Source organism: Lactuca virosa, chromosome 6 (assembly GCF_052849685.1).
Source record: "Lactuca virosa cultivar CGN04683 chromosome 6, Lactuca_virosa_CGN04683_v6, whole genome shotgun sequence".
In the NCBI taxonomy this organism is placed as follows: Eukaryota; Viridiplantae; Streptophyta; class Magnoliopsida; order Asterales; family Asteraceae; genus Lactuca; species Lactuca virosa.
In genome coordinates, this window is record NC_136431.1 from 48,629,590 (window position 1) to 48,637,331 (window position 7,742).

Genomic DNA, 7,742 nt, shown 5'->3' on the forward strand with positions numbered 1-7,742 from the left:
GGTTCCTTATGTGTTCATAAATTTGTATGTCTTATAGTGAAAACATAGATCCAATTAGGGTTGCATGCACACATAGGATTGTTTGTATAAAACCTTTCAGTGGTATCAGAGACTTTGGTTTTGTTTTCAATTGGATTTGATACATAGTATGAACTTGACAAATTAGGGTTTATAGCTAGTAAACCCTAAGGCTTAGTAATTTTCGCAATTAGAGTTGCAAAACCCTAGTTGGCGATTTTTTGATAGGGTTCTTAAACCTTTTTCCTTTGCCTCCATATTTTCGAAAATCACATGTCCCCAAGATAAGATCCCAAAATTTTAGGGATTTGGATAAAGCCATCTTTGTAATTATCAATTTAATTGTTTAATCTAGATAATTAAAGATTTTGAATTATCCCTTTCCATAATTTTCGAAATCTAGGGGATAAAGGGATTAGGATAAATTAATTGTTTAATTTAAAGATAATCCTTCAAGATTTAATAGTTTAAATTAATTGTTTAATTTTTGATAATTATTAAATCAAAGTTTTGGTGTTTAAAATTTTAAAATTAAATAGTTTTAATTTTCGAAAATTTTAAATATGATTAAAACACTAGTATTTTGAAATCTTTAAAATACACCCTTATACAATTATGATATTATAAGATTAATTATTATATATGTATAAGAATAAGTTAGTCTTATCGCTAGTAGGCCTCATTCACGAAGTCGGTCTATAAGGTGGGTATAAGGTTGTTGCCTATAAAATGGCGCTTAATGGGTGTACACTCACACCCACCGCTTGCTTGACTGATGGAGGGTCGTTAGCCGAACGGATAGGATAGGGAACTTAATTCCTCATTATAAGCATAATGGAAATAATAAAGTAACTACAATGTTTTATAAATTCCCAATCTTAGTTACTTTAGGGTAAAATGTGAAAATGATGCTATTCCATGGAATTACACTTTGTACCCTTGTCAAACGTTAGTGGAGCGTACGTGGCTTACCGACATACTAATTTGGGATTGACATTGGTGGCAAAGGGTGGCTCGATGTTTATCATAGATCAATGGAGCGTGCGTGGCTAACCGGCACATTGATTAGGTGATAGAGACATTGAGTGCACCATGTTGATTCACATGGTTATTCACAACTTGTTTGCGATCCTCGGCATCCCAGTCGCAAATTTGAAGTGCATATCGAGATTTAAACATGCCATTGAAATTTTCAATGAATCTCAAAAGAAATCTAGGAATTTTCAAATACATTTAAAACTTAATCTCTTTTCGTTTTTCATGGTGAAAATTAGTGAATCGTCATTCACTTACCTTCAAATTATTTACTTTTAGATTACGGCATCCCTTTTCTAAGTTGTAAATAATGTTGTTGGATCCTAGCCCCAATTTCTCATTTGGGTGTTTAATTGGGGATTCATTTCTAATCAAACTTTGTTCCTTTCTATTTCAGATGTCTAACGCAAACGCAAACAACAACGCTTCTAGGTCATTCTCGCTGATGAACCTATGTCAAAAGGTGACATTTGATCGGTCGAATTTCAACGAGTGGATGAGATACATTCGCATGATAACTCGCTACGAGGATAAAGAATATGTCCTCGATGAGAAACTAGAAAAGATCAACCCAGAAGTTGCTACTCCTGAAGAAATGGCCGCCTTTGAGGCCCACGAGCGTGATGCTACGAAAGTTCATTGCATCATGCTGGCCACCATGAACCTCGAACTCCAAAATTCCTATGAGGACATGTATCCATATGAGATGCATCAAGATTTGCTGGACAGGTACCACCAAAGCGCGAGGCAAGAGCTCTATGAGATCATTACCAACATGATCACCGCTAGGATGGGGAGTGGAGAATACCTAACCACTCATTTGCAGAGGATGCAAAGGTATGTTGATCGTCTTCTCAAACTTAATGTTAAGTTTGATGAGGATTTGGCTATCGACATCATCCTCCACTCCTTGCCTTCCTGCTACAACCAGTTCAGAATGACCTACCATATGAACAAGGAAGAGGTCACCCTGAGTAACTTCAAGGGCTCCTGAGGACTGCTGAGAGCAACCTCAAGGAAAAATCTATTGCATCATCGTCTATTGTAGCTGCTCCTGTGTTGGCAATTGGCCAAGGAAAGGGTAAAAAGAGGAACGCTCCTTCTAAGAGCCACCAAAAGGGTAAGACCCAAGATGGTTCCTCTTCTAGTGGGACCAAAGCAGGTTCTGTTAAGCCCTCTTCTGACCCCAAGGAAGCAGAGTGCTTCTATTGCCACCAGAAGGGCCACTAGAAACGAAGCTGCCCTAAATATCTGCAAGATATTAAGGATGGGAAGATAAAGCCCACCTTTACAGGCATGTATTCAATTAAATCTAATAACTCATCACTTGCTACTTCATGGGTCCTTGATACTGGATGTGGTTTCCACATTTGTTCTGATTTGCAAGGGCTAAGAGAAAGTAGGGAAGTGGAGCATGGGAGAATAAACCTGATCATGGGAAACAAGAAGTCATCACCAGTCACCAAGATCGGAGTTTATTCTTTAGTGTTGAGTAATGGGTTAGGGCTAGATTTAAATAATTGTTGCCATTCGCCAGATATGGCAAGGAACATCATTTCTTTTCATGGATTATATAGACAAGGTTTCAGATATTCATTTGATAATAGCAATGGTTCTATTAATGTTTATTTGAATGGTGTTTTTTTTATTTCAATGCATTACCTTGTAATGGGATTTATGAATCTGTGTTGATTATAGATAATTTAGGAAATGATGTCTTGAATATTGATTCGTCCAATAGTTTGGACAAAGCATGCTTGTGGCATTGTCGCCTTGGCCATGTTAACAAGAAACGCATAGCCCAACTCCAAAAGGATGGAGTCTTGGAGTCATTCGACCTTAGGGACGATGACGTGTGTGAATCTTGTTTAATTGGGAAGATGACCAAGTCACCCTTTACTGGCACATGTGAAAGGGGTGAGGGTGTATTGGATCTCATACATACTGATGTATGTGGACCCTTTAGATCCACCACAAGGGACGCTTGTCGCTTCTACCTAACTTTTACAGATGATTATAGCATATATATAGATATATCTACTTAATCAAGCAAAAGTCGGAAACCTTTGAAAAGTTCAAAGAGTTTAAGAATGAAGTAGAGAATCAGCTGGGCAGGAAAATCAAGATGCTTCGATCTGATCGAGAGGGAGAGTATCTAAGTCTTGAGTTTCACGACTATCTAAAAGAATGCGGAATAGTTTCGCAATTGACGCCTCCTAGAACGCCACAATTGAATGGTGTGGCTGAGAGACGTAATCGAACCTTGTTGGACATGGTTCGTTCTATGATGAGTCGTGCTTCGTTATCAATCTCATTCTGGAGGTATGCCTTAGAAACAGCCGCCCATATCCTTAACTTAGTTCCTACCAAGAAGGTTGCCAAAACACCTCACGAGATGTGGACAGGGAAAGCTCCCTCGTTAGCACATATCAAGGTTTGGGGTTGTGAAACTTTCGTAAGACGAGAGACTCACGACAAGCTAGAACCTCGTAGTGAGAAGTGTTATTTCATCGGCTATCCACAGAAGTCTTTTGGCTATCTCTTCTATAGACCAAGTGACAATGTTGTCTTTGTTTCTAGGAGAGGGGTTTTCAGAGAAAGAGAACTCATAAGTCAAGGAGACAGTGGGAGTCAGATTGACCTTGAAGAGCTTCAAGAGTCAGGAGATGAAGGAACCTCTGACACTGGCGTTCAACCTGAGGAGGAAACTCCTGTTGAACCAATTGACCAGTCCTTACCTCTTAGACGTTCGAGTAGAGTTAGTGTTCCACCCCAGTTGTATGGCTTCCATATTACTACTGAAGGGGTTACGTTTATTAGTGATAGTACACTAATAAATCTGGACGAACCTAATAGCTACAAGGAAGCCATGGCAGGCCCGGAATCTGCTAAATGGAAAGAGGCAATGGACAGCGAGATTCAGTCCATGTATGACAACCAAGTTTGGAATTTGGTTGATAATGTACCAGGTCATAAGACAGTCGGGTGCAAGTGGATCTTCAAGAAGAAGACGGACATGGATGGGAAAGTGCACACTTATAAAGCGCGATTGGTCGCGAAGGGATTTACTCAAACTCCTGGAGTTGACTATGATGAGACCTTCTCGCCAGTTACTAAGATAAAGTCTATTAGGGTAATGCTCGCAATAGCTGCGTTTCATGACTATGAAATATGGCAGATGGACGTTAAAACTACTTTCCTTAATGGGAAGTTGGCTGAGGATGTTTACATGAATCGGCCAGAGGGTTTTGTCAATGCGAAGCATCCCAATAGAGTGTGCAAGCTTGAGAAATCCATTTATGGATTAAAGAAAGCGTCTCGCAGATGGAATCTTTGTTTTGACGAGAAGGTCAAAGAGTTTGGATTTCTACGAAGCGAAGATAAGTCATGTGTGTATGTCAAGGCCAGTGGGAGTATAGTGAGCTTCCTCGTATTGTATGTCGATGACATACTACTCATAGGAAACGACATCCCAACCTTGCAGGAGGTCAAGTCCTGGCTTGGGAAATGTTTCGCTATGAAGGACCTCAGAGAGGCTGCATATATTCTGGGAATAAAGATAGTGAGAAACAGAAGTAAGAGACTGATAGGACTCAGTCAGGATACATACTTGGAAAAGGTACTAAAGCGTTTTAGTATGGAGAATTCCAAGAAAGGGGAGTTGCCAATTCAATGCAATACCAAACTGAGTAAGACTCAGAGCCCGAGTACAGAGGCAGAGATAGCTGATATGAGTCGAGTACCTTACGCTTCCGCAGTTGGCTAGATTATGTACGTTATGACCTGTACTCGCCCTGATGTGGCCTTCGCTTTGAGCATGGTCAGCAGATATCAAGGGAACCCTGGTAGAGCACATTGGATTGCTGTCAAGAATATTCTTAAGTACCTACGAAGGACCAAGGAATGGTTTCTAGTCCTCGGTGGGAGTGATGACTTAAGGGTACGAGGGTACAGTGACGCTAGTTTTCAGACGGATCGGGATAATTACCGATCGCAATCGGGCTGGGTCTTTACCCTGAACGGAGGAGCAGTGACTTGGAAAAGTTCCAAGCAAGAGACCGTAGTTGATTCAACGTGCGAATCAGAGTACATTGCGGCAAGCGAGGCGTCAAAGGAGGCCATATGGTTGAAGAACTTCATAGGAGACCTTGGAGTTGTGCCATCCATAAAGGAGCCCATGGAAATTTTCTGTGATAGTGAAGGAGCGGTTGCCTTGACCAAGGAACCAAGGGATCATGGCAGATCTCGTCATATCGATAGGAAATACCATTTTATTAGACATCGGGTAGAAGAGGGACTCCTCGTTGTGAAGAGGGTATCGTCAGAAGATAACCCAGTAGATCCCCTTACGAAGGGACTAAGTAGGGTCAAGCATTTGCAGCACGCTAAGAGCGTTGGGCTAAAGGACGATATTAGTTTAGATTAGATAGGTAGGAAACTTGTAATGGATAATTTTGTATTCAACATTTGATGATTAAATAAAGGTGTGTTATTTATAAGAAAGGTTACTATCTTGTGTTGATTATTTATCTATTGTTTCTATTTTGCATGTTTTGACTTCCTGAATAATAAGATTATTCGAACGGTCCACAATCGCTCATATGTTGGAAGTAGATATGAAAGAAGATTGTCATGAATTTGTTTGTAGATTGTCTAAAAGGTTTTAGACATAGCAAAGGTTTGCTACAAAGTTTATGAGTGCTTATGAAATATGATTTGAGCATTGGAATAAACCCGCACTTGCAAGTATCACTTCATAAAAGTTATCACAAGTGATCGCAAGATGATAATATCATATAATCTTTAAACCTAGAGATATGGTTATTGTTTGCTAGTTGATTATGCATTGATAATACGAAAATGCATCAGTAACTTGATGTTATAAAACGTATTATTGTGTGTAACTTAGCTAGTGGAAAATAAAAGCATATAAGTCGAAGTTTATCTGTTCCTTTTATTCTAAGAGGATAAAAGCGATATCTTGGCCACTCGATGATTTGGTTTGACTTATGTGTCGGGCCCGGTCAGGATGAAGTTGATGTGTTCAACTGAGTTTCTATGTCGAACAAATCAGAGATCGAGGAATAAATGCTAAACAACTAGTATTGTCAACATGATATCTAGAACAGAGGATTGTACGATCCCTTATCTGAAGGACAGATTACTGATGAGAGTTGACAGCGGCTATTGAAAGCTACGATGGCTAATCAGATACTGAAGTCATATGTGAGATATAGTTACTATACTTATCCAAGTGGGAGACTGTTGGATTAGTGTCTAAGTCCGTAAATATATTTGGTATGTACTTGACCCGATTGTGCATGGTCCTTTTGGGTTGCCTTCACCAAAGCAACTTGACAAGGTAATTTAAGGAAAGAGAGAGGATATTATGGTTTATTAATATATTATAAGAATAATATATTAAAGGAGAAATCATATTTGTTTAATTAGTGTTAGTCATAAATTAATTAAGAATTAATTTGGTGACTAAAAGAGATTAATTAAATAAAGGGGCTTAAACTGTCAAATGTGTGATAGTTGAGTTTTGGGCTGAGAAACCTAATGCGCTAAGGGGGAACGAAATTATGATGAAGGATCATCATATTTTCGTCCAAGGCCTTATTCCAGAAGGTTCCTTGGGCTTCTTGGTGACTAAGCTGTCCATTAGGGTTTAGACTGAAACCCTAGCAACCTATAGTATAAATAGAGACCCTTGCTTGCAATTTTCGGCCACTTGCTTCCAAGAGAAACCCTAGGGTCGAAAATTAGCATCCTCCATCCTCTCTCATAATCGCCTTCTTGCTTCTTGGTGTTTGTGAGCCATTAGAGGTACTACATTTGTGGTACTTGCTTTCAAGAGTCTAAGAGATCAAGGAAATTAGTTGTTATTGCAATATAACAACAAAGGTATGTGTTCTACTCTTCTATATGATTTTCGAAAATAGTAGAAGCATGCTAGGGTTCCTTATGTGTTCATAAAGTTGTATGTCTTATAGTGAAAACATAGATCCAATTAGGGTTGCATGCACACATAGGATTGTTTGTATAAAACCTTTCAATAAGTCCCTTCCACGACGAGACTTTAAGTAAAACCGAATCTCTAACTTCGAATGATATCAGTTGTCTTTTCTTATCAGCATAGCTCTTTTGAGTAGCTAACATCCTTTCCCTAATCACTTTCAACTTTTCAGCAGTCTGATGGACTATTTCAAGTCCCATAAACTGCTTTTCCTCAGCTTCCAGCCAACATGACGACGTTCGACACTTTTCCCCATACAAAGCGTGATAAGGTGCCATCTTGATGCTTGAGTGGAAACTATTACCATAGAAAAATTCTACTAAAGGTAAATGTTCATCCCAGTTACCTTGGAATTCCAGGGTACAAGCTCTCAGCATATCCTCCAACGTTTGAATCGTTTATTCGCTCTGACCATCGGTTTGCGGATGGTAAGCTGTATTCAAACACAACTTGGTACCCAATTCCTCTTACAGACTCCTCCAACACCTTGAGGTAAAACGGCTGTCACGATCGGATACAATCGTTAACGGAAAACCGTGAAGCCTCACAATTTCCTTCATGTAAGAATTCGCAAGTTTATCCATAGACCATTTCTCGTTGGCTGCTATGAAATACGCACTCTTAGTGAAGCGATCAACGACCACCTAAATCATGTCGTGACCGTTCCTTG